Genomic DNA, 27339 nt, shown 5'->3' on the forward strand with positions numbered 1-27339 from the left:
GGGACGTTCACTGACCCATGAGGAGGAAAGAAGGAGGGATCGGGCGCCCACGGCCCGGGGTATGGTGGACGATGAACAGCCACAAACGTAGTCAGCGTTCAAGCTCTTTCTCGTGCTCCGGACATATAAAGCTTCCGCAGCGTCTCCCCAAATAAGGAGACCCATCTGGGCCAAAGTTTCAGGGGGTGGGGGGAGGGTTGTTGGGCCAGCTAGTTGTATATCTTTTTGAATTCGCCTTGAGCCCTTTTGTTATATTATAAAAAATGCTAATAAAACAAAGTTTAAAAAAAAAAATTCTGCAACTGGCTAGATATATGCATACTCAAGCATTGGGCATATTTTCCTCAAGTTTCATGTCGGCGCCATTTATGATTCACACCGAAATACAATTTTTCTGTCATTCCAGTTCTCCAGGGGCTACAAAGACACACCTGGTCTCATTCTGTAGGTCTAAAAATCCCATAACAACTGTTATAATCTCACATTACTGCTTATTTAGTATTGAAATAAATGTCTTAATGTAAAATGTTCTTTAAAGTCTATGGAGGGCATTTGTCACTGTATGGGCGGTCCATCAAATCTCCATAGACAGCCTGCCCCCTCTGTGTCAGTCTGAACAACAGGGTTTCCATGGCGCTCTTTGATCCCAGGCAGTGGAAGCTGAGGAGGGGAGTCAAAGAAAAATCACACCTCTCTGTGACAGGGCTAGTTCCCTTCAGGTCCATTGTCCCTTGCTGCAGAATTGCCAGCCAGTCTGACGAGGTCGCGAATTTCCACACTATGGCCCCTTCATATTTGTGAAGGGGCTTCCTTTCCCATGGGAGGCTGGTACCTTTGAAGTGCCTGCATAGGTCAAACATGTTCTGCTGGTTACAAAAAAATGTTTTTCCTTTCTTTCAACAGAAACCAAGTCTTTTTGGAAATAAGTATAATACACATTTAAACCAAACTCCATCCCCACACATATAATACTGTTTCTGTGCGAGTAATGGTGTTATTCACATTTAGTTTTAAAAAGGTAATTTCCCTGCTTTGCAAAAGCGGGTTTACACGTGTGCTTTTTATCTCGAGTTCATTTTACAAATGCGGTTTCTTTGGCATTAATTTGTCTGAAAGCCTTTTACAGATCAGGTCAGTTTCTTGGGCACAGAAAGATGCTTGCAAATAGTTTCTATGTAACTGACACAAGAGAGAAAGCCATGCTGTAGCTTTGCTTTTGAAGTACTTTGCATGGGTTAATTTGTTTCTAAAGTGAATCCTAGCCGTGTGGACAGAAATTTAATTCTCTGCTCTTCACAGACCTTACTTGATAAAACAATGCCGTTCTGGGAAGGATGGCCTTATTTGATGGTGTTCAACATGAAATAGATAGACATGGCTGTGTTTTACTAGAACAAAACTGTGATGTTTAAACATGAAAGTAGCACCAGTGCAATTTCGTTTTCAATGCACGATATTACAGAGTTGCAGTACAGAGCCATTCTGCATTTAAGTTATTTTCTTGGGACTCACATGAAGAGACCAAAATGCAGCCATTCTTGGGGGGCTATGTTCAATCTCGCCCCAGATGTGCTTAGAGGACGAAAGTACAGCCATTATTTTTGTAACTGCTAAAATGCAGTTTTGTGATGCAGAGGATTTCTGTTGGAGCTGGTAAATGTACCACACAGTCTGGCCTGCCCCAGGGGCTCCTTACCTGCATTTTCACCGACAAGCCGACAGACAAGGCTGGGCTGCCTTGTGGAGCGCTCTCCCTTGCAGTGGCTGATCACGACCCTGCCTGAATCAGTAGAGCCATAGATATGGCAGAGGCTGCAACTGCTGCTCAGAGGCCCCCTGGAGGGGGCCCGACAAACAGAGGCGGCCATCGCTGGTGGAGGTCCATATAGGACGATAATAATCTCTGTGCTGGACTATTCTGCAGGAGGGGCATCTGCCTAGTGCGGGCGCCTGGACTACCCTGGAGGAGGGGCATCTATCTAGTAGAGGATTGTCGCTGGTGGGGAATGGTGCATAAGACTCCAGAGGCTGGTGAGACGGTTACGGGCCCTGGATCAGCCTGGTATGTGGTGGTACTGGGCCTCTTGCAGTGAAGATTGCCCCATCCCAGCTGCCTGCGGTGACACTGAGCTGGCTCAATGGACTGGGAAGTGAGCAGCCCGGCCCATGATGGAGTACTCCGGGGTCTCCGGCCTGGCGCAGTGAGCATCAGTAGCACGCAGAGTCTAGCCTGTGATGTTTTGAGGCTCAATCTTGCTGGTCTGGGGGTATTGAGCTGCCTTGCCATTAATCTGACCAGAATTCAATGTGTTTCATTGTTGCGGGCCTGGTGGGGCACTGCTGGGAGGAGGCTGGACTCAAGTTGAGTGAGTAGACATGGAGGCTGCCGGCTGCGTGTCCGAAGGCGCAGAAGAAGCAAAGGTCAGTAACTGCCTTGTGGTCCCCAGTTGTAGAACGGGAAGCTTCCAGTGGCCCCGGTAAGCTGTCTGGCGAAGCAATGGCACTGGCAAAAGAAGCGGATGCAGGGACATGGCCCCTCACAAAAAAGGACCTGCTGGAATGCATGGCTACTCTGGAGGAGAAGGTCTCTGCCTCTGTCCGGAATGATTTTGCTGCGGCGATGGAGGGATTGCAGAAGTCACTGGATGGTATATCAAAGGACCTGAGGCAAGTTACTATTCGAGTGGGAGAGGCCGAGGATGCCACTCACTCCCTCCAGGAGGACGTTATTCATTTACCAGGAGAACTAACTGGAGTGAAGCAGGGTATGGAAGAGCTGATCTCCACTATTGAGGATCTGGAAAATCGTCACCACCGCGAGAACCTCTGGATCTGGGGGCTTGAGGAGCTGGCGGAAGGCACAGATCTGAAGGTGTCGGTTTTCGTTTTCTTCAAGGATGCCTTCCCTGGTGCCTCCTCAGGACACATTGTGCTGAATCAAGTGCACGGGATGGGTCCCCTCCGGGAGGGCCCGCAGTGTCAGTCGAGCGACATTCTGATGACATTCCACGCCTTCACAGTCAAGGAAGTGATCCTGCGGGCAGCCAAATCACGGGACGAGATATCCTACGGCTGGCACAAGCTCGTCATTTTTCAGGACCCGGCAGCCCTTACACTCCAGAAGTACCTGACGTTAAGACCAGTGACCGCGAAGCTCAGACTGGAGCAGGTCCCACACGGTGGATATTACCCTTTGGTCTACTTTTCACATGGAAAGGGAAGCAATGGCCATGCACAATTCCGGATCAGGCGGCAATGATCCTGGGGATACCCCTTGAACACTCAATGGAGGAGGACACCGAGAGAAGATGGAGGCGAGTGAGGGACAGGAGCTTGAAGGAAAGTGGGTGGTCCTGCCCAGGGTACCCCCTGCTGACTGGCAATGTATGGCGTACAGTCTTGAGAACTAGAGAGCCCTTAAAACCCTGGCATATATGAGGGGCCGTGTATTAGGTGCTGTTTTGTTTCAGGGCGGTGCATTGCCCGAGGGAGGGGAGGCAGGCCTGTCTGTAGAGGGGAATGCTCTTTTGCAGGACAATTCTGCCTCTACACTCTGAAGAGGTGTTGGGTAGCATGGTTAATTGTTGTAGTTCTGGTGGTTTTGTTAATTGTTGGGAGGTCTGGATGCATGGGGAAGGGGTATGTTGGCAATCTCAGACTGGGGGAAGACGCAAAGGGGGCAGGGTTCTTATTCTGGTTAGTTCCAGGGGAATAGGGAGCATCTGGTAGATTGCTACAGGTGGGTTGGAGTTCAGGTGTTTATGATATGATAGTTTATTTGTATAGCGCCTATCCACCATGTGTTTCAAAGCGCTTCAAGGCAAGGGAGGGAACACAGGAAAAATACAAACAGTGAACATTCTTACAAGGCCTTGAACAATAAGAATGTGAAATTTACTATCATACTCGGCTGGGCGACATTTCAGATAGTGCAAGAGCTAAGACACAGATAAGGGAGGGAGGAGGTGGGTGGGAAAGGAAAGGGAACAGACAGGCGTCTAACGTACTAGGCCTGACAACATTTCTGATAAAGCCAGAGGATTACAAGAGGAGTGGGTGAGGGGGTGGAGAAGGAAGGAGAGGAACAAAACAAGCGACTATCATACTAGGCCTGATGACATTTCAGATAGTGCTGGAGAGGAAGGGGAAGGAAGAGAAACGAGAGGGGGGGGTGGGCTACAAACAATGTAGCTATAATACTATGTTCGAGGACAATTCTGATACAGTAAGTGCATAGAATAAAGAAGGGAAAGGGGCATAGGAGAGAGGGAAAAGGAAGAAGGGGAGAAGAGGAGAGAACAGAGTAAGCAATGAGAAAGAGCGGATTGGCAAATGCGGCGAGACTAATGCAGTTGCAGTCGGTGAAAACACATAATGTTGCAGGGAACAACAAATGCAAGATAGGATTCAGGATGAAAATAGCACAGCATGATACAACAGTCAAAAGAGTCCACAAAGTCAAAACCAAGCATTTGCAACAACACGGTGATGGGAGAGCAATAGTGTATCAATACTAAACTCCTGCATTGGTATAATGTAAGGGGGTCAGAGGGAGAGGGCTAAGAGGAATGGGAAGGCAGGATAGACAGGAGCAAGCGAAGGCAGGAAACACAAACAAACAAGAAGGGGGGCATGGGAACGGCACACAACATCACAGCATGCTTATTCCATATTGTTCGGGCCTGAACTCTCCCATGATGTGGAGCACTTCGATACATAGATTGATGCAGGTGGATGTCGCTTTCCATCAGGAAACGCACCTGCGCTGGGTGGATGTGGTCAGGCTCCATTCAAAGGATTTCCCACAGCAGTTTCTATCCACATACCACCTCGAAAAACAGGGGACTAGGCCTCCTTATAGGGAAGCTGATTTTGTTTCAGTCTCAGGGGACCAAACACGACACTGAAGGGAGGGGTAATGGCCCAAAATGTCGCCCTCAGAATTCCGACTCCCGAAATTCTGATTTTTTTATTTTATTTTATGAACCCCTTATAACACATATATATGTGGGGGGTATGGGCTATGATAGTAGTATGGGGGGTTGCATCGGGCCAGTCTCCGCATATATATGTGGTATAAAGGGGCTTTAAAAAAACAAAAATCAGTATTTTCAGCTGTCGGAATTCTGAGGATCGTAGTGATCACATAGATCCAAGAAAGATATCTCTCTGTGACAGGCCTCCTAGGTCGTGTTCAGGTTACGCTTGCTGTGGTATATGGACCTAATGCCGGGCAGAATGACTTCCTGTGCCAGGTACTGGGGGAGCTGCTGGTGTTCTCCAAGGCCTTAGGGGCGATTCTAACCTTCCCATGGACCCTAACAGGATTATTGGGGGGTCGGTACATCTCTCTGCCACTCTCCTTAAGCAGCTCTCAGAATCCTGCATGGTTAATTTGTGGCATTACATGCACCCAGAATAGAGGGACTATTCCTTTTTCTCTCGCTCCCATGGTGTATACTCCAGGATAGATTACTTCTGGGTGGGGGAAGGGATTGTTCTCTAAAGTGAGGAGTATCGATATAGGGTCTGTTGACTTCTCAGATCATGCCCCTGTCACCATGAATCTCAGTATCCCTCTGAGAGAGACAGGCCATAAGTGCTGGAAACTCAATCACGCTCTCCTCAATGACCCGGTGGTGAGGGGGGAGATTAGGGAGGGGAGCGATTGCCAAGTTCTTTGAGACTAATCCCAGGGGGAAGGTCCCAGAGCTGACCCGCTGGGACGCATTTAAGTCACATATAAAAGGTGTTTGCATCTCCAAAGCAACAGGGATAAATTCACTCAGAAGGGAGCAAACCATCCTACTTGGACAAGAGGTAAAGTATGGTGGTAGAATACAGAGAAACAATGTTCTGTAAGGCTTTCCGGGCTCTCCAAGCCACGCGCAAGCAAGTGAACATGATGAAAGCATCAAGGGCGGAGTATATCATCTTGCGGGCTAAGCAGAGGTATTTGTCATGGCCTCAGAACACAAAACACACCATCTAGTGATGGGGGCAATGGGTCACTTGACTCAATTATGTCCCTTTGGGATCCATAAACAGAGGGGCCCTGGCTGGACTCAGTCCTGGCACCTTTGGCACCAGGCTCATATTGAGATGTGAACAGGAACACTTTATTTCAGTACAGGAGTGCTTTTATTTTACAAGAACCTTCCAGGAGCTGAAAGCCTGTATTCCAGAGAACATCCTCATATGCCGACTCATCGGGTGTGTCATGGAGTGGCAGACAGGCTGAATCTGGTGGGCGTGGCTTCAGAAGCTCAGCAATATGAGCTGCTCCATCCTTAAGGCCGGTGCTTCGCGTTACTGTGCACTCGCATGCAACGTGACGCTCACCGCCGATTTGACCAGGTTACTTACCTTTGAAACCAGGCGTTCACTGCATGCTCACCTCCAGGAAACCAGTGCTTCATCGCTTCAACTGAAGACTCATCTCCTGACATCCAGTGATCTTGAGCCCGACGCCGCAGCACCGCACTCTGCATTCACAAACTCGGACCCTGTGAAGAAGAAGAAAGACAAGGTTAGAACATCCGTCCTAGGGCCGCGCTGCATTTGAACGCTGCGGGCCCCCTAGTTAACAACTTACCAGCTACTGTACCACTGCAGCTTCGTTCCTCATTCCCTCCGGCTGCCACCTCGAGCTCCGCAGCTTCTGCCGGGCCGGCAACATCACCTGCAAGGGAAGAAAGCAAAAGAGCAAACATCAAAAGTGATACGTACAGCAATACAAGACAACAAACTTTACAATACAACAAAAACAGACAAGGAAAGACAAAGGCAAACAGGAACACTTACCTGAAGTATAGTGGCTTAGTCGCAGCAGGACTGGACTACCACTTGCAAGGGACCAGTGAAGGAACTCGGCCCAGATCATACAAGCGCCCCTGCCAGAAGCAGCAGGACGGAGTGCTCGCTAAAACTAATCAACAGGTGAGCTTTCCAGGGACAGCGAATCCCACGGGTACCACGGTTTGGGAGAAGGGGTCTGGAAGGGGATCAAGCGCACAAGCTGGCATACTCACGCACCCTATTCTCCACGCAGGAGCAGTCCCGAGCAGCATCACCTATTACCACCAGTAACCACATAAGCGCAGAGGGCGAAGTCGGACCCGAGCGACCTCACCCCCGGGAGAGCTGCAACCGTGCCCCAACGCCTCCGCAGAGACCAGGTGAGCGTAACAATATTTTGAAGAAGGGAACTGAGCCGGTAAGATACTGGCATGGAAGCTAAAGCAGAAGGCTGTGTCCGGGGGCATAGCTGGTATTAGGGATGAGAGGGGCGTGTTGCTGAATAACAATTCCGAACTGCTGGAGGAGTGTGACAACTTTTACAGTAAATTATATACCTCTAGCCAACCAGACCAATCCTCTATAGGGAGGTTTCTAAGTCAGTGCCCTTTGGCTCGTATTCCCACTAAGCAGTGTGAGCTTTTTAGATAGGGAAATCATTAAGGAGGAGATAATGCAGGTGATCTTGTCCCTGCAGGTGGGGAAGGCCCCCAGGCCCGATGGTCGGATGACATCCTCTTTTAAACTCTTGGGCGTTCTCCTAGAGCAGGGGTGCACAACTGATTTTGACAGAGGGCCGAAAGTACCTTACATGAGGGCTATAGTGGGCCAAAAAGTAAAAGTGGGCGGGGCGGTAGGCGGGGCATGTCAGGAGGCTTTTTCAACCCCCAATTTGTATTAAACACATGGGAAAAGAATATGTTTTTGAGGGGTAACGATTTTTATTGCATTTCAACTTACATTTTGTACTACACATTTTCCATTTTTATCATTTATTTCGATTTAGTTATTGTATATCGTCTGTTTAATTAAATTATATATATTTTATTGACCCTTAATTGGACATTCCATTATTTTGAACTGCTATGCCACATGGCCCCCTCACCCCCAACCAAACACTATGCCCCCTGTCCCTCACCCCCAACCAAACACTATGCCCCATGGCCCCCTCACCCTCAACCAAACACTATGCCCCATGGCACCCACCCCCAACCAAACACTATGCCCCATGGCCCCCACGCCTCAAGCAAACACTATGCCCCCTGTCCCTCACCCCCAACCAAACACTATGCCCCATGGCCCCCTCACCCCCAACCAAACACTATGCCCCAAACACACTCAAGCATGCACCCATACAGACCCAAACCCCCCAACACAGCACACAAACTCTGAAGCATGCATCACAACATACACAACACAAACATACAAAAACAAACATTCATGCACACCCGAACCCTCCACCCCCCAACTCAGCACACACACTCTCAAGCATACACCATGCACCCATACAGACCCGAACCCCCCCACCCCCCAACTCAGCACACACACTCTCACGCATGCACCCATACGGACCCAAACCCCCCAACTCAGCACACACACTCTCAAGCATGCACCCATACCTGCATCTCAACATACACAACACGAACACTCAAAAACAAACATTTATACACATCCGACACGCCCCCACCCCCATCTCAACATACACAATACAAACACTCAAAAACAAACATTCATACACATCCGACACACCCCCACACCCTCCATCTCAATATACACAACACAAACATACAGCAGAACAGACCTGACACACAAACACACAGACCACTTACCGGAGACGTGCTGGAAGGCAGGTAAGCTGGAACGCTGGCGAGGTAAGTGGAATCATCCTACGGCTGGCGTGGCAAGCAATGCTGAAATGCCTTCCGGCATCAAGCCTTACTGGCCACGCCAGCCGTAGTGCTGGCACTCCATTGGTGCAGCACACATGCACTGCGTGTGTCTCGTAGGAGTGACGTGGTGCGTGTGTGCTGAGCCAATGACGGCCAGTGTTTTGTCCGGCCCAGAAGACAACAAAGACTTTCCTAATGGAGGGCGGCCGATGCTGCTTGCGGGCCGCCCTCCATTAGGAAAGTCTTTGTGCCTCGCGGGCCGGAAAAACAGCATGGCGGGCCGCAACTGGCCCGCGGGTCGTATGTTGTGCACCCATGTCCTTCTCTTCACGGCTTGTTCAACCAAATGTTCTCCCAGGGTGCTTCCTCGCAGACCATGAGGCAGGCCAGGATTACTCTGATAGCGAAGCCAAATAAGGACCCTACCACAAGCTCATCATACAGGCCCATTGCGGTGCTAAATACGGATGTAAAGATATATCCTAAGATTTTAGCTCCAAGATTAGATAAGGTTCGGCCGCTTCTTGTGGGGGAAGACCAGCCAGGATATGTAAAGGGGCGTCAAGGGGCGGACGACGTCCTGAAAATTGTGAATCTTATTGGCATAGCTCACCGTACAGGCAGACTGGCCATACTGCTAGGGCTGTACGTCGAGAAGGCGTTGGACTGCGTGAAGTGGCCTTTAAGTCAGGGGATTTTACACAGGTGCAACTTTGGGAAGGGCTTTATTAAGAGTGTGTTCGCTCTGCATTCTTGCCCGAACGCGCAGGTATCGGCCAATGGTCTGATATCTCAGGGTTTCGCCCTTTCCAGGGGCAGTAGGCAGGGCTGTCCCCTTTCTCCTCTCCTATTTGTGCCACGGGCAGAGCCTCTCGCGGTCAGGGCAGAAGAGGGTATGTATGGTATTTCTTATGGGGCGTTGTGCATAAAATCGCACTTTGAGGATGATGTGCTTCTGACCCTGGCAAGACCGGAGGCCAAGGTCCCCAAGTTGATGGAGATTCTGGACGCTATTTGTCCAGTATCAGGGTTTAACGTTAACCTTAGTAAAAGCGAGGTTTTGAATATCTCCTGTGAGGCTGAGGCTTAGAGCACTTTGAAGAGGACATCACCACTCTCCGGGGCATCTGAGAAACGTAAATATCTGGAGATCTATTGCATGTCCCGCTGTGAGGGCTTGTTCCGTGCCAACTATCCGGCTCTGTTCCAGGCCCTTAAAACTGATCTGCGCTCTTGGGGGATGAGGGTCTATGAGGCACGCATGGTATCAAGAGAGACAACACAGACAACAGAACTCAAGTTTCAAAGAGCTTTATTAAAATATCTGGATGGCGTAAGGCCTAACTTGCCCTGTAACTAAGGTAGGGATTTCTCCTGCCTACATAAAACTAAAGGAAGTCCATGTTGTAAGTCCAAATCAAGAGTCTCTGTGTCAAACCTATTCTTGCCCTCACATCTACAAATAAACGTGGTGTGGGTTTTCTTCTTAACAAATATTGTGTTGGATAGTAAAGACTCAGCTACTCTCAGCCTAAGTCCTTCTTAGGCTTTCTATTTCAGGCTCAATAAAATTTCGAATAGCTATTGGTCTCATCAAAGTTCCACCAGGCCTTGAGGTTCCCTTCCCCAAGTTCTATATGGTACAGTTCACACAAAAAGATGATTTTGAGGTACCCTTCCCCAAGACAACACTTCTCAGTTCCTTCGATTCTCAGGGTTCCCTTCCCCAAAATTTTGATTTAGTGCACAGTTCTCAGTGGCTTACTCACAATGTCCTTTGCTGGTCATCATTTAGGGCTCCCCGGTCTAGGTGCAGTTATCAGACCACACAGTCCACCCATCACAGGTAACGCAACCAGGAACCCTCTGCTTCTGCTTGGCTTGATTCACGCTATCTGTGATCTTCACAGTAGAGAACTCTTTGGTCTCGGTGCAGTTATCAGACCGAACCGTCCACCCATTACAGGATGCGCAACCATAAGTCTCCCCCTTAGGTTTGGTTAGCCCCTCGCAGGCTCTTCTGCCTTGGGCTTTTGGTTTTCCACACTTGGCTTTCTTTTTGGCTAGTGCAACCCTTTTCTCCATCAGTCTTTGCTTTGCCACAAGTTCATAAATCATCCTTGCATTTGTAAGTCAAATATTTCAGTGTTTGTTCAATTTGCCACTTAAATGGTCATTTGGTATTGTGATAAACCAGAAGGAGTCTCACCCGCTAGTCCCCAGGGGTCTCTCTCTCATGTGGTCTGGGCACGGCCATCGACTTTAGATCCAGACCCTGGGGGTGGACCAGTGCGGGAGGGTCACCTGAGTGAGGGGGCTTTGGGGAGTGGGACACCTGATGGCGAGAGGCAATATACCCCTCCCTATAACACTGTTACCCCATCGTATCCGGTAGGATATTTAGGAACTTTACCCCCCCCCTTTCCCTACACTAACACTTTCACACGGACAGCCTGCTCTGGGAGAAAACAGACTCAAACCTGAGCATTGTACCTGATCAAGGCTAAACTTGAAAGTAACTGGATGTAACAAATGTCCTTATGCACAAGACCAAATGTAACTGACTGTAAACATTCTTAAGCACAAGCACCCAGATGCCCAAGGGTTAGGTGCGCTATATAAATGTAATAAATAAATAAATGTCCCACTACTATGGGAAGGTGAGCTAATTACTGGTAACCACTCACAACTGACTTCCATTTAGCTTCCCCACACAGATAAAAGGCGGAGCACCAGAGTATACTCTGAGCGAGGCAAAGCACACAAAGGAACAGTATTTTCCCCGACGACAGCTGAACGAGGGAAGAAAGACGGCAAACCAAGAAGTGTACGCAAGAAGGGAGATACCCTTGACCTTTCCATCGAGAAACCGTTACTTTCCAGAAACCTTCAGATTAGAAAGCGTAAGGCCGGGAAACCAGACTGAAGAGTCCTGTATTGTGTGTCAGAGAAACCCAGGGCCTTCCTGCACAGCTGACCGAGTCGGGGAGGAACGGCAGCCGCCTTGGTACCATCTTGGCTACAAGAACAAAGCATCGCTAGAAAGATCAACACAGCCGGTGAGTTGGGAAGACTGATGCAAGACCGGTCTGTGTTGAAGTCAAGGGTGCAAGCAGCAACATTGTATGAAGAGCACAAGAACAAAGATTGGTAACGAGTGTGATGAAAGATGCGAGAAAAGCTTAATTGCTGATGGATGTTTGAACATTACGGAGAAAAGATACACTACCAGTGACAGAGTGGTACGGCACCGCAAGGGCGCTTAATGAAAAGTCTCTGTAAGGTATCCAGCTAAGAAGCACCAGAAACAAAAGTAGAAGAATGGTAAGTGAAGTGAATCGGAATGGTCCTGCGACGGATTAGGCAAAACCCATTGCACATTTGAAAGTCTTCGATTTTTGATACAAAGAGGAAAACTTAGCAAGTGAGATTAAATGGTCCGAACCCCAACGAGGGAGACCAATTGTGAACTTTGTGCTAAAGGGGTCCCACCTTGATCGAGGGAGGCCAATTGTGAACATTGTGTTAAAAGGGGTCCGAGCCTGAAGGAAGGAGACCCATGATGAACACTGGAAGCGAGAATTTGTAAATGTGAAAATCCTGATAAAAAAGGAACTTTGATGCTGGTTTGGTACGACAGCCCCTCTGCAATAAGGGACCGTTATTGGGAAAGGGGCTTTGGTAGAAGGCCCTGATACCTATTCTTTGAACTGTATCCTCGTGGCAAAGAAGCCAGAGTGTGTGGGAAGCTAGAACATGCTGCCTTGCCCCATCTGGAAATGTGGGGAAGGAAAGCCAACTGCTCAACTATCCTGACATATTATTTCTTGAACACTTTTCTTTTTGCATACATTATTGTCCCACACCATTTGTATTCAGAAGGATTGGCAATAGGTGTATTAGTATAGGCCCTTTTATTGTGACAGAGACTCCACTAGGGCTATGTTATTATTATTTGATGGTCGTAGCTTGCTCCCATCCTTAGATTTAGGTTTAGATAGGCGTTCAACCAACCCATTGAAGTTCAATAAACACCCTTGAAATGTAATCACTTCTGTCTGTCTTCACTGTTTGATACCATACCTTCCTTACAGTATTCAATATCACTTGTTCTTAATCAAATAGCATTTTCCGTTCAGTTCGGCATTCAATATTCTTAGCATATTGTGAGAAGCCAGAAGGTGTCTCGCCCGCTAGTCCCTGTGGATATGTCATCCAGGTGGCCAGGACACGGCCATTGCTTTTGGATCCAGTTACTGGGGGTGGACCAGTGCAGGTGGATCACCTGGATGAGTGGTTTTAGGGGAGGGGCACGCCGGATGGTGAGACGTGGTATCCCGTTCCCTGTAATACCTTTTCCCCATCCTACCATGTAGGATTCCTAGGAACTCAATTCTCCCCCCGCACCCATTTTACGACACAAACACTTTCTCATGGACAGCTCACTGGGAGAGAAAACGGACTAACACATGAGCTGTATACCTGACATGTCCCAACACAAGGGTCAGTCAGAGTCAGGCAACTACTGATAATTGCATACACCTGACTTCCATCACACTTCCCCACACGGATAAAAGGCAGCACACGAAAGCACACTCAGAGCAAGGCAAAACACACAAGGAAGCAGCAGTTTCGAGATGGCAGTTGACTACGAGGAGAAAGACAGCAAGACCAGAAAGGGATGAAAAGAGGGAATTCTGCCCTTGGCCTTTTCAGAGGAAAACTGTTACTTTCCCGAGCCCTCGAGAGAGAGGATTTGAGCTCAGCTGAGGGGGATCTCGGGTGAACCGTGAGGATCTGAACTCTGCTTTAATATCTAGCATGAAGGACTAGATATCTCCTTTGGTTGCCAACCTTCCTTGCTCTTCTGAAGTCTTCTTTGGAGTGAGTTTGGGGGGTCAGATTTCTTCGCTTTGTCCATCGCAAGCAGCATGGTAGAAATGTCTGAGTTGTTGGGTGGTTTGAGGTGTTTAGCCATAGCTCTCTGCCTCTGTGTCGGGAGCCCCTCTGTCGGCCCCGGTAGACCCAAAGAAAACGAGCAGATCCCAGAGGAGAATGTCCCCAGGGCCTCTGAGTGAGATCCGTGGCTACCTGTCCGTCTCGTATGAAGGAGCACAGCAGCAGGAATAGGGAGCCGAGTTTTAGGAGTGATGCCTCTTAGGTGAGGTAGGAGCTTATGTTACTGCAGGGCTCCCGGTAAGGTCTTTCACGTTACCAGAGGGATGTGTAGAGAGAAACCTGGCTTGGTCTCACCAGCTGTTGGAAGCCAGTCTTGGGCATCTAAATACACGATCCTCCAAGCTTCAGGATTCCTAAGGGCTGGGTTGATGGCATCTGGGACTTCCACGGGGGTGGGGGGTCTTCTATTGTCGCTGGCTAGCCTCGGATGGGAAGTTTATTAGCTCCCTCAGCAAACAGACGCTGGGCCTTGGACATCGGTGGATAGAGGGGAGTGGGCCAGGGCGCCACAGGAAGCAGTAGGAAGGGAGAGCCTCTCCGAGAGCTGGCTGTAGAGGAGGAATCTTGGCTGATGGCACCCGCCCAGTTGGAGCTGTGGTGTTGCTGAGATTCCCACTGGTCTGGGGTGCTGCTGAGCCACTGAGGCACACCAATGCTGAGAAGGGCTGGGAAGCGCCCAGAGAGCAAAGAGACTGGCTCTCAGAATGCTGCGGCCACAGTTAGGTGAGGCCGTGGGTTGAGCCGGAGCACTGCTGCTGCAGATAGCTTCCTCTGGGACTCTGGGGTCCGGGCCCGACACTCTAATGTCCACCCGGGTCTGCAGGCTGAGGCAGTGTGGCTCCTCTCCTCTTTTGCCGGAATTGTCAGCTCTCCCTCACCCCCACCCCACAGGACCCAGAGACGAATCACGAGAGCCTGCGGAGGCCCCTTGGGGAGTAGAGATAGCATGGTAGGGTTGGGAAGAGGGGGGGTGTCCTTGACTTGTGGCCCTTGGGTCCGGGTGAGCCAGGCATTTTATTCGAGGGACATATCTCTCACCTCCGGGTCGTCTGCTTCTGGAGGGGGCCCCGTTATGAGAGGTTTCAGGAGGGTTTAGGCCAGGCTAGCCCCAGGGTCTGATGGTTGGTCCAGCGCTCCAGGGGCACTGTCTCTTCGTTGCTGCTTCCTTGCTTCATGGGGTGGGCAGGGAGACCCCCACGCAGCGCTGAGTTCCGCTGCACTAGTCTGTCTCTCTTTGTGGGCTTCCACGTCGAGCCAGCCGGAGTCTGACTCTGTGGTACGGCACAGGCTCCGGAGACGATGTATCCTTGGCACCCCTGTGGGCTGCTCATCGGCGTTCTCCTACAGCGGGGGATGGGGCCGCTCTTCTCCCAGCTTTTAGGTTGCCTTGAGATTGGGGCTTGAAACACTCCGTTCTGAGCTCACCGTCCCTCAGAGCACTTCACGGGGCTTTAATGTTCGTTCAGCGCCGTCCGGCGCTTGTCTCCCTTCGTCGGGCTGCATCAAGGATTTCCCCGTCCGCCATTTTGGATTTTATATGGCAATCAGGGGGCTAGGTTTGCCTGCTGCATTTCGGGGCTCCAAGGTGTTTCAGGAGCCCAGAATGCCTTCAGTGGACGCTCCAGATCTTCCCATAGCTGTTGCTGAGGTAATAGCATTAGTTGGACAGCGGAATGCTTATTTTATTATTATGTGCCGCGAGTCCCGAACGAAGGCCATCAGAGGAGCTGCCACATCGCTGGCGCTCCTGGCCACGCCTCTTAATCCCGTTTTGATGACTTGCTTTTTAAGCATGTTTTCTTCATCAAGAACCACATTTCCTATTAGACTTCGGAATGAGGGAGGCATAACATTGTCTCGGGCAAAGAAAGAAAAAGAGGTTCACAGTCAAATTTGTTCGTTTTCTGACACGCTGAGTAGCACAAAAGGGGGATTTGTTTTCATAAAACATGTTGCAGATACTGCATTTTACAGAATATTTTGTTCAGTAAGAATGGTCAAAACAACTACAGGCCATTGGGTTAGCCAGTCCGAGCCTGGGTGCTGCACGAACAGGTGCTGAACCGATTTTCAGTGGACCCAGATAGCAGTTCATCACTTTTTTTTACAGCAGCGACACATTGACAGTCATGGTGGGTAGAAGTCTGCCCTGATCATTTAGCCGTTGTACACTACACTTCCCATCTTTGATCTCAGTCATGCAGGCATTTAGACAACGTTGGTTTAAATAAATGGGTGATCCCTATTTTTTGTTGACGGGGGGTCAGATCTGTTGGAAGGGACAATCTATAAAGGAAATATGTGAAATACAGATTGACTACCCCTCTCTTTTAGTCCTGTATGAATCATAGGCAACGGTAAAGGTGAACCTATACACTTTGTTAGCAAGGTTTTCGCCTTGCTGGGAATAATTGCCCAAGGGCTGCAACTTTTTACAAAATATCTATCTTTAATAATCATAAAAATACCTAAAAAACTTTACAAACATAATTGATTGTCAGTCATACCATTCAATCGTCATTCGTCTATTCTAACAGGGGAATGCTAAAGCTTAAAAAGACTTTTTGCATAACAGTTAATCAGAATATGCATTCAGGACATAGGAAAAAGGCATTAGAGTTTCCCTTTATCAGTCGACATATGTTTCGGCCCGTTATCGTATACCACTTATATCAACAGTGGTCACGAAGATAAATGTGGGGCCATCTTCAGGACAACGGTTGTTTTTAGAAGATCAACCTTGTTCCCCATTGACACTCAAGCACATCTAAAAAATGTAAGTGTACATATATTAATATAAAAAAGAGAGACAGATTGTATATCCCAACAAAACCAATTCAAGGCGATGACTAGTTTATGCTATTCTAGACAAACATACAGAACCCACCTATAATCCATAAACTGTGATTTAGACTATTGAGCTTGGTCGGACATTCGGGTGTGGCATGTAATGAACATCCCTTGTCCTCGTTTCTGTATTAATAAGAAACAACAATGTCTTAGTTTTATTTCCCCTTCAAATGAGAAAAGGATTTAATTAATAATAAACTCAAAAACTTACAAGTAAGCAATTGCTGTTTGTATATCTTTGAAACCAGCATCAAATTGACTGGAATCTGCCAGATGCCTATGGATGGCATAACATGGACATATGTTCCAGTGGCTGATGTTTTGCCTAAATCAAAGAAAGAAAGCGCATTAATGACTAGATGTGTTCTACGGACTAATGTCCAAATCCAAAGTATATTATCAACTTTGGCTTTTGTTATTTTATCATGAACTGTGAACTCGAATTTGTGTGGATTGCTACAAGCGGCGTGAGCTGCTGGTGCAGTGATTAAGTGTGCTAGACACCTTCTGCGTTATGTTGTAATGTAACTAATAACGTTAGCCGATTAGTAAGTGAAAGGCTCAAAACGTAATGGAAAAAGTGACTTACTCTAGTTACTAATATTTGTGTCTTCTACGTACGCATGTGTCTATTATGTGCGCATGTTGGAAGGGGCTTAATCTGCATTTAATTTCCACTTAAATGACCAGCGCGCAAAAATGCATGCTTTTAATTATTTGAAAACACGGGCTTCAGTCATTAGAGCTGTGCCTTCATGTTACTTTCAAAATTCGAATTTGAGGAGCATGTTTTTGCTATATAGCATTCGTGTATATCATCTCATCAAAAGTGACATGCCTACGGTGCTGCATACGCGTATAGTGTCTGGCAGATATGAGCAACCAGAAGCTTCTGCAAAGCTTACCTTAATCTGTGCCGTTAATGCACTGCAGCCAATAACACTGTGTGTTTTCAAGCTGGCGAGGACTGTCGTTACTGAGCAATAGAATATTTAAATGGAGTCACGTGGTCAAAAGGCAACCCGTGACAACATGGCACAATAGTTACGGCCGTGCGTAAATGCAGAGCTGCTGGAACATGTAGTCTATTGTAGTCTATTGCCGGCAAAATACCGTGTTTTGTTATTTGTTTAACTTTAACAGGGGACCGCTTTTATCGTGTGTCTCAAGATAATGTAACCATTTCATTGGTGCGGTCACGCTCCCGTAACAACCCGCAGCCAAAGGTGCCGCATGTTAGTGCCGAATTCGCAAAGTTTTACCGTGCGATCTATACATTAATGTTACTTCTCCTTGCTGATTTGATGCGAGTACCAGAGCAAGTTGGGACAATGTCTTTTGCTTTGAAGTATGAACATAACCATGGTTGCGAGCCACTCAATGTGCGCCCCGAGGCTGTCTCATCGTGGTTCCTGGTACCAGGTGGGCGGATAGCTGTCATTTAGAGTGGGATGTAACCAATCTGACCCAAATTTGTGCAAGATTTGGGCCGGGTTGAGCGCGCACTATAATTAGTGCTGGTATTCTAAACCACCTAATTGTGATGTTAGAGATTTGCTAACCTGATTTATCTTGATTAATTATATTATCCGTGAGCATTACACCAGACACACCTTTTTGACGTAACAGTGTTCGTCTATGGGAGTTACAGATGTCAGTAACACAGTAGTTGACACAGGCCCCTCGTCTTAGCTGTAGGGTCCACTTCTGGTGGGGTCGACTGTGGCTTCGGCTCTAGTGCTGCGGGTGTTCAGCAGGAGCCCTGTGCTGACTAAGGCCTGGTGTCCGCACGTGACGGGGGGTGACGGTCACATCCTGCCTACTGTGTCTTTAACGGGGGGGATGCAGCACCGGGTCAGTGTGTGGCTCCTCTTCAGCAACATGTGTTGGTGTACACCCCCCTCCCACTCCACCAAGTGCACTCACGGCACCCGCACAGCCTCTCTTCTCCAAACACATATCACACACTCACTGCAAGTGCATGAGTGTGGGTAAATTATCGTGACACTATTTGTTTCCAATAATCTTGACATTATTAATGCACGCTTCTTCCTCCCCAGTAGTGACAGTGTGGTCTTCTTCATATAGGGCTGGTTGCAACACAGGATTCAGCGTGGTGTCTGTCACACACTTGATGTGTATGCATAATTCAGATGCCCTGCGCATGTAGGCCACTAACCATTAAGTGCACAAGATGAGATGGGATGTCCTGTGTCTGGGTCCCTCTGTGTTTTAGCTAGCTCCTCAGGCTCCGTGGCACGCACCAGCTACTACCCGGCCTCAGGCACTTTCTTCAATTATTTGAACGAACGGTCGCTTAACTTGTTAAAGTAAAGAATTTTGGATTTGTATAGCACACCGAACCCTGAGGTAACTGGGCGCTGGAAAACTTGAATGTTACAGGCAATAAATAAGTAAAACATTAACAGCAGATGGGAAGACCAATGATTACAGTTAGGTCTGGGTAGCAGGAGTTACAGCAGGAGTTACAGGAATCTGTAATAGTCACAAAAACATTGACAGTGAATGGCAGACGGACAGTAACTGTGAGGTCTGAAGGCAGGGGTCGATAGAGGGGAGTCAACGACTGGGCTTGTTATTCAGCCATCTTTTTACTCCGGATTTGAAGGTCAAGAAGGATGGTTCTAGTCTGTGGTCGAGAGGCAGGGAGTTCCAGCATTTGCGCACAGATACGGTACCATTTTGGTGCCGGTATTGTGGAGGAGTGCCACAAGAAGCCCGTCGCAGTGCAGGTGGGTGGGAAAACCAGTAAAGTAAGCAGCTTCAACGTTGTATCCTATGTCAGGGCAGGATACAATTTTGAAGCTGCTGTTAGGGTGAGCATTAATTATTCTAGTAGCTTGGTTTAGTGTACTTGGCAGCTCGGGCTGGGAGAAGCATATATCATAAGCACCATCAAATATTAAACACATTTTCTTACAACATCACAATAGGTACGTATGCATGTATCTATGATCTACCATATTTGTTTTCTGGCTTTTCTGCATGCCTTTCAATGTATTGTTCCATTCAAAGATCTCCATTCCACCCTCTTCACTTCTTGCTGTTTTGCTGTCATGAAACAAAGGCCCTGGTTGTCTGGGCTAGGAAAAGTTGCATTATGCAACCTTGTTCTCTGCAGCATTTTCATAAAATAACAATTATGTTGTTGTTTTACAAAAGTGCTGCAGTGATTTGTGCATTGAACCTGTTGTGCCCAAAAACAGGTGCAATGACCATGGTGCACTGTCGTGCACTACAAGGACGCCCAGGCCATTTGCAAATAGTAGTGGAGCCTGGGCGTGCTGATTTGGAACAGTGATTCGTGCTCTTTAGCACGCTCACTGCGCCAACATGAGAATCGGGCCCTGACTGTCTCAGTTTCAAAAGATTTTTGTCAGCACAGGCTTGATATTCTTGCCAAATAAGCGGAGGTCAATCTTGGCCGTTGAACCCGTCGTGTAGCCGACAAGTTCTTTTTTGCCAATATACCCTTCAGAGGGACTAAGAAATACCCCTTAAAGGATCTATTAACCAAAAGATGGATGGACGCCACAGGAACCGCCAGCCTGAAAATAAAGTAACAATTCGTAACAGCCAATTGACAGTAATGACCCAATATAGGAAGTCACAACAATGTAAACCTGCAAAGCTAGCAAGAATCAGTAAGAGGAACCGTGAGACGTCTAACCTAAAAGAACACCAACAAATTAGACACTAGTCACAGATATGGCTAAAGTACTGAATGAAGCGTAACATGGAACACTCTTATCATCTGTATGTTTCTTGCAGGGTCATGAAGAAAAAGGAAAATGGAAATCCAAGGTAAGTCTGTAAAACCCTAACACCAGCCGGCACGAGGACGCCTGTTATTCACAATCCCAGTGTCCGTGAAAAAGGAGTTCAGTGATCCAACTATCCACCGCCGGCACGAGGACGCCTAATCAGCAGCACGAAGCGTCTCTAGTTCAGCACGCCGGGAGGAACCGAAGTCCGCGGTAAGCACAGTGCAGGTAAGGAAGGAACCAGGGTGAGGCAGCAGCAGGTCGATGAGTAGTGCGTGGGTCAAAACCTAGTAGATGAGCAGATGACAGAATCACAAAGCAGAGGAAGGTCGATGAGCAGTTCGAGGTCAAAATGGGTCCAAAGCCGGGAGACAGAAAGGGGCAATCCAAAGGAATCCAGTAAGCAAGCCGAGGTCACAAGAATACAAAAATCCAGAAGCGCAAAAGCAAGGCAATAGAATACAAATTCAGAAGCGAAGCGCCAAGATTGAACGATCCATGAAAACTCCAAACACCGGTCACGTGATCCGCCACAACTGGGCTCAACGTGAAAAGACACGTGATCCCAACAACGCAGAGCGTTTCCGTTGTCATGGCATCCCCCAGTGCTTTCGGAATGACTGAAAGCGTACCTTATGTGTACGCCTACCATAGGGAGGTGCTCTATTTCCCTGATGGTTAAGGTGGATATGTTAATGTTAAAGGATATTTGTACCGCGCACTATCACCACCGAGTGGTCCCCTGGAGTTCTGGTGGCTCCGAAAAAGAAACAGGGAGGAGGGAGGGGTTAGTTAGTGGGAGTAAGCTGGAAAAGTGCAAGAGAGCTGTGATGTGCTGTTGGCGGCCTCAACCCGGTGGGTCCGTTGGCTGGGCTTGGGGTGTTTTCCGTTCGGTAGCCGTTGTGTACTATTGTGCGAGCCTATGTGTTTTTTTTTTGTTGTTGTTTTTTGTTGCTGTGTAGTGAAGTATGTGCGGTTTGTTGTGTTATAGAGTTGTGGTTGTGTTTGTTTAGAGTTTGAGAGGATATATGCAGAGGGGTGAAATTGTTAGTGAGTCGGTTATTGATTCATGATTGAACGCTTGGACCCGGCATGGCCGGTGAATCGTATGGCAATCATTGAATCACATTACTATCTAGATAAGAAGAAGGCTAGACTTAGGAATTCCATATATGTGCGGCACATGCCAACAATCACACCTCCATCTAGATGTGGCACGGGCTAAGCTTGAGAATTTCATCTAAGTGTGGCATATGCTAACAATCACATTTCTATCTAGATTTGGCGCCAACTAAACGTGGGAATTCCATCTAAGTGTGGCATATGCTAACCATCACAATTCTATCTAGATTTGGCGCTGACTAAACGTGGGAATTCCATCTAATTGTGGCTTTTGCTAACAATCACATTTCTGTCTAGATGCGACGCAGGCTAATATTTGTGGTTCTCTCCGGGTATGGTACTAGTTAACATTATACTGCAGGCAATGTTTGCTGTCCAGCCATGAATAGGTTTAGGCTGTGGTCACATATCTCTCCAAGAATGCATGGTGTAAGTCTGTAGCAGTCTAGGTTATTGAAAGGTAAGTTAGAGTGGCAGGAGCTTTCTGGAGTAGAGTAATTGCTCTACACCCCACCCATGCCAACACTTACAGTTTTGTCGGTGTCTGGTGGATTCATTGGCTTCCCCTGCTGACACCTGCAGACACATCTTGGAGCCGCCAATGTAGGAGCCGCCCTTGGCCTTAGGGCTGCACGGGCATATGGGCTGCCCTGGGAGGACCAGTGATGAAGGCTGGGAGGAACAATGGGAGCGGTGCTGGGCGGGTCGAGAGGGGGGAGGGAAGGTGAACCAGGAAGAGGGTGCGGGGTGGGAGCGGGCTGCTGGGGGAACGACAAGGCCTCGGGGCCTACAGATTTTTAAAAATTAGGGCGCTCCTAGGAGGGCCTTGCTACTCACCGTGCTCCTCAGGTAATGCAGGCCGTGTTGTGGGAAGGTGAGGGCACCAATCGGGTTGCGGGGGGGGCTAGGAGGGCGGATATTATTTGCAGGTGGAAGCAGCCATGGAGAGAAGACTCGCTGCACACAAACATACTTTTTAAAGTACAAAATGTGGGATTTTGGGAAGTAGTCTGCGGGGTTGGGGCAGCACACCCTTACCTGGCCTCAGATGGCTCCTGTAATGGCGCGGGTCGAGTGCCTGCAGCATGGTTTCAGGCCGTGTTGTGGGAAGGCGAGGGCACCAATCGGGTTGTGGGGGGGGGGCTAGGAGGGCGGATATTATTTGCAGGTGGAAGCAGCCATGGAGCTGTGGAAACAGCAGGTGTAACAGGTCTTGCTACTTGGCACCGGGCTCCGGACTGGTTCGGATCCCGGATCCCTTTACATTTCCTGACAGTTTTCCACACTTGCAAACAATAATTAAAGTTTTCACCATCTTCTGCTTGGAAAACCAACAGGACTTTCTTTTGCCATCTTAAGTCAGAAGTCAAAGTAAATGTTCTTTGAAGATAAATCACTGGTTATCACGTTATAGTTATTCTTTAGAAGCAACCTCTTAGTCAGGATGATTAGACAACAGTTCATCAAACTCTGTAGTGGATTTATCTGTTCTTTCCACCATAATCTTCTACCACATTTGTAGTACTTCAAGCAAGGTCGGACTGGGACAAGAAATAGGTCCGGACACCCAAATAAAGTGTCGACCCTCTCGCCTCAAAAAAAGTGGTCCTTGTACCATCATTCATCAGTGAGTCGCGTCTTTACAGAAAATGCTACTTATGGAGGGTTAATGGTGTTTACATAAATGCTTCAGAAAGTGAAAAAATTCCTTTTGTTCTTAAAAAAAAAAAATCATCATCTCATAGCTAAATACTATACTGTTATTTTGCTGAACCAGACTCAAGTGTTGTCTACTAGTTGCCACCAGTAATGAAAATAGAGTTGCATTTAATAAGCAATACAGCCAAATGATAAAAATCGAGGAGTGCCACAAGAATATGTGTCTTAAGTAGCAGGTAACGAATGTGGCGGTTGCTAGGTTGGTTTCCCACCCATCCTAGGAACCGCCACATATATCCCAAAAGTGGCGCATTCATACTGACTTTGGAAGAATGCGCCACCTTCAGAATAGGTCTTAAGTACCGAAAAGGTTGTTAACACTTTTAACAACTTTTTCGGTACTTAACACCCACTTGAGAATCAGGCCCTCAGTGTGCCAAGTGACGAATATATTGAGCAAACTGTTATTTCTACCAGGAGTAGGACTTGGCTTTAAAAATAACTTTTCTGACACCGAACTTTGGTTTGAAACATCCTGAATTTATCCAGGAGAAGGGGATCCGACCCTGGTTACAAGGAGTTCTGTTTATAATCGTTATGTTTGAATTGATATGTTATTTCTTTGTGAAGTTATACAGCCAAATAATTCCTGTATGATTTTGGTTGTGTGTATTCGTGTAAGGGACAGATTTAGGTTATTTTCCTCTAGTCTTTGTTAGGTAGGGAAATCCTTGTTAGGCTAGGGAAAGATAGGCCTTTGTCTCACCCTTTTTATTTTAATATAATGGCAACTTGTGACAAACTTATACCTGAGTGTCCGTCTCGCATTGCTGACCCATCACACTACTCCATCAATAAAAAGGACGGAAGAATGGGTGTCGGTGCTTCTCAACCATTCGTGAGTAGCCATGCTAATTTTTGTTACCCGTTCCACTCTGAAAATCTGATCCTTTCTTTAGTACCTGCCCTCAGACTTGATTGCCTTTGCCTAGCCCTTTTCTGCTTGTGGAGTACGATGTTTGCTTGTTTTGCCGGTACCCGACCTCAGCTTTTGGTTTCTTGCTTTCTGGATTATCCTGTGCAGTAGCTCCTGGAGCATTTTAAGTGCCGAATGGGATTATCAAATAAATGATCTCAGGCCCAAATAAACAGACAGACTAAAACAATATGGCAAAATACTACTTTATTATCAGTTCAAATAAGTAGGGAAACCTGGCGAACAAACAGATTGTAGCTCACAAACTCTCAGCGCATGTCTATTATGCAAAAGGCTTTATACCTCGATGTACGTCAGCTATGATGTCATCCTATGTGGCAAACAGTAAAAACCTATTGGGCGGAGGGACGGGTTAAGGGAACATATATACCTATATTTTATATAAGTGTTAGTATCATCATTGGCTGCCCCTTATCTGGTAGGCATGTCTTGACCAATGTCTAACTACATAAAATACTGATAATAGCATAACAACAGCAGTGGATTGTCTTCTGCAACAATTTATTTATTTTTTATTTATTACATTTGTATAGCGCACAGCAGCCCTTGGGCATCGAGGCGCTTTTACTAGCAACAAACATAGTTACGGGGTGGGAGCAGCAGAGATGGCTGTACACATTTACAATGGGTCACATAATTGCATACACTTGAACATAAGTGTGCATATATACATGATACAATTTATCGGTTAGCTGGTGATCTTGGCGCATATCAGATGAAGAGCACTGTTTTCATGACTTTGCGGAAAGCAATGAGAGATGTCTCGCCTCGGAGGGTGGGCGGTAGGGCATTCCAGTGCGAGGTAAGGGAAGCTGGTGCCACCTGCTTTGGCTTTCCTTACCATGGGCACGCAAAGCATGTTGGCGTAGGGTGTTCTAGTTGGTCTAGCAGATGTGGAGTGGTGGATCCTTTGCGAAAGGTAGACAGGTGCGGAGAGGTGGATGCACTTGTGAGTCAGTGTCAGGGTTTTGAATATGATGCTTTCTTTTATTGGGAGCCAATGGGCTGTTTTCCTGACAGCCGAGATGTGCTATCTTTTGGATATGCTTTGGGCTGCGCGGAGCGCATTGTTCTGGATGACTTGTAGTCTATCCAGGTTTTTTGTGGAGGTTCCAAGAAGAGAACATTACAGTAATCTAGCCTATAGCCGGTGATAGCTCTGGATATGTTGGTGCAGTTTTCCTTGGAGAGAAATGGCATGGCTGCGTTAATTAGTTTGGCATGGTAAACTGCAGAAGAGGCGATGGCACTGACTTGCCTATTCATGGACAGGTTAGAATCCAGGTAGAGTCCGAGGGTTTTGACTGAGTCTGAGACAGGGATTCTAACGGAGTCAATGGTGAAGTGGCTGAATTGTGTGTCAAGGTTATTGAGTGTGCTGGGGGAGCTTACCAGTAGAAGTTCAGTCTTGTCAGAGAATTGAAAGACGTCCTAGCTCAGGTGGTCAACCCACCAAAAGACTGTGCAGAGTTAGTCAACCTAGTGGTGCAGCTAGACCACAGGCTGCAAGATCGAAGGACAGATCGAGCCAGAACAGAGAATCGGACTGTGTATGTACGCTCAAAGGAGAACACTCCGCGTTCCATCAGAAAACACTTTGGAACCCATGCAAATTGGGGGGGTACGTAGCCCATTAACCAAGGCCGAAAGAGACAAAAGGAGACAACAGCAATTATGCCTGTACTGCGGGAAATCAGGTCACTTCCTCAGAATGTCCCGTAAAACCCCCTAGGAGAACAGTTGGAGCTCCAGAGAAAGAAGGAGAACAAGAGTCGGAAAACTGCCAGGCCCGGCGCAAGCGTAGAGGTCCGTTTGTCGAGCGAAGGAAAAGAGCCACAGACCTCACACGTTGCCCTGCCTGTGATTTTGATCAGTCACCAACAACTGTCTCGGATGCATGCTGTGGAGGCATATATAGATAGCGGAGCCGTTGGTAACTACATAGACCAAGGTCTGGCAACAATGATGGGGCTTCCTCTCTGTCAGAAAATGACAAGTGAGAAGGTCACCACTGTCGACGTCACGGAACCTCATTCCTTCCCGGATTTATTTCTTTTCCTTACCAGACCAAAATATTTAAATATGAGCACAGAGTGATCACTCCAAATCAGGGGTTTTACTTCAAGGGTATCCCCTCTCATGACTAAATCTTGTGAAACGAAAACATAATCTAGTGTTGTCTTCCACAACCCATTCTGCCATGTGAAGGCTGGAGGAATGTCATTTTGTATATTGCCATTAACAATTATTAAATTCCATGTCTCAAATTCTTGGATAATTCTTTTTCCTCTCTCCCAGGCCTCCTTACCAACAGACTTCCTATTTTGCTCCAGATACCATTTTTCTTCTAAACATTCTGCATTGAAGTCTCCAACAATTATCACTGAGGCCCCATCCACAGGAAGCTCACCCAATAATGTGAAGGACATGGCTGTCAAGGCCTCCTCTAGTTGTTCCTTTATCGGACTGAAGTAGACATTCACCAAATAACATTTACTTGGTGACCCCCCCGTACTCCTGCCATTCTAACAACACAACTAACATATCCGGCCTGGCTGTTTCAATTGTCTGCATGGTAGCTCCCAAGGACCGTTTAACGGCCGTTATAAGTCCACCATTCGGCCTTCCCTTAACTCCCCGTTGGGCCTTAACGTATGCAGTGTCAAAGCCGTCTATTATTGGCGTATCCTGCAGGAAAGTTTCCTGTAAGCATATTATATCAAATGTGGAGAAGAGGACGTGATTATTCATAATATTCTTGTAACCTCTGGAATTCCACGTGATCAATGACCAATTAGACCATCATGTGTATTGAGAGTGTCTCCTCCCTTCCCCCCTGGACATCCCCTCTCCTGATTGGATCTCAAGTGTAACCTCTAGAGCTATAAATCTCCTTATTGTATCTATCTCTTTCGTCTTGCGTCATACCCTTCTTCGCTTGGTAAATTGGCGCCAGACTTGACAATATCGAAGGCCCTGTGTCGGTTACCTCAAAACTCAAAGCCAGAAAACGCTGTCTAGCTGCCATACTTATTTCCTTTGTTAAAGGTGACCTCAGGTGGAATTTTACTGTGTCTAGGCAATCATCATATACAAATTCAACCGTTCTAATGTCCCCTGAAGACATCAATCTCAAATTGGGAATTTCCTGCATTAGGGCCAGAATATAATGTCTGTTCAACGCGTACCTGTTAGAATTTTCAAAGAGTCGATTCAAAAATATACATAAATGGTCATATTCCACAACCAATTTTTGTGAGGGGGTGACCTGTTGCTGAGA

The 27339-nt window shown here is 47.4% G+C and overlaps 1 protein-coding gene across 3 annotated transcripts in view; it reads right to left on the bottom strand.

The window, feature by feature from the left end:
* The window catches only part of SGTB (small glutamine rich tetratricopeptide repeat co-chaperone beta), a 792782-nt gene that overhangs the window by 692130 nt on the left and 73313 nt on the right, over positions 1-27339 (bottom strand). Inside the window, exons 1-2 of one of the 3 annotated variants that reach the window (XM_069627364.1) lie at positions 17402-17504; positions 16708-16821 (exon numbers count right to left, since the gene is read on the bottom strand). The exons of 1 other annotated variant lie outside the window; for it this stretch is intronic. The gene's annotated coding sequence lies outside the window, so the exon portion shown is untranslated. Of the gene's footprint in view, positions 1-16707; positions 16822-17401; positions 17505-27339 lie in introns of those variants that run through there. One more of the 3 variants, XM_069627366.1, reaches the window with a different exon arrangement.

This window comes from Ambystoma mexicanum, chromosome 6p (genome assembly GCF_040938575.1).
Source record: "Ambystoma mexicanum isolate Mex_15411 chromosome 6p, UKY_AmexF1_1, whole genome shotgun sequence".
In the NCBI taxonomy this organism is placed as follows: Eukaryota; Metazoa; Chordata; class Amphibia; order Caudata; family Ambystomatidae; genus Ambystoma; species Ambystoma mexicanum.